Below are 276 nucleotides of genomic sequence, written 5' to 3'. Positions count from 1 at the left end.
CATAACAGAAATGTTATGATTTATACAGAAGGTGGAACATGTAAAGATTCCCATTTGGTGTACGCTGCAGAATGCACGAAACAACTTAATTTATGTTGGTTGTACAACAGAACGATTAAACAAAAGGTTTAATGGGCATAGATTCGACGTCAGGCACAATAACAGTAGTTCGAGAGAACTTGCTGAACATTTCGTTTCAAGCGGCTGCAATTTTGAAGAAGACTTGAAAGTGCATATTATCAGAAAATATTCTGAATCTGTCCCACTTTCACTTCT

The sequence above is a fragment of the Octopus bimaculoides genome, chromosome 4 (genome assembly GCF_001194135.2).
Source record: "Octopus bimaculoides isolate UCB-OBI-ISO-001 chromosome 4, ASM119413v2, whole genome shotgun sequence".
Lineage (NCBI taxonomy): Eukaryota > Metazoa > Mollusca > Cephalopoda > Octopoda > Octopodidae > Octopus > Octopus bimaculoides.
The sequence above is the reverse complement of the archived record's forward strand: the minus strand, read 5'-3'. Positions refer to the sequence as shown.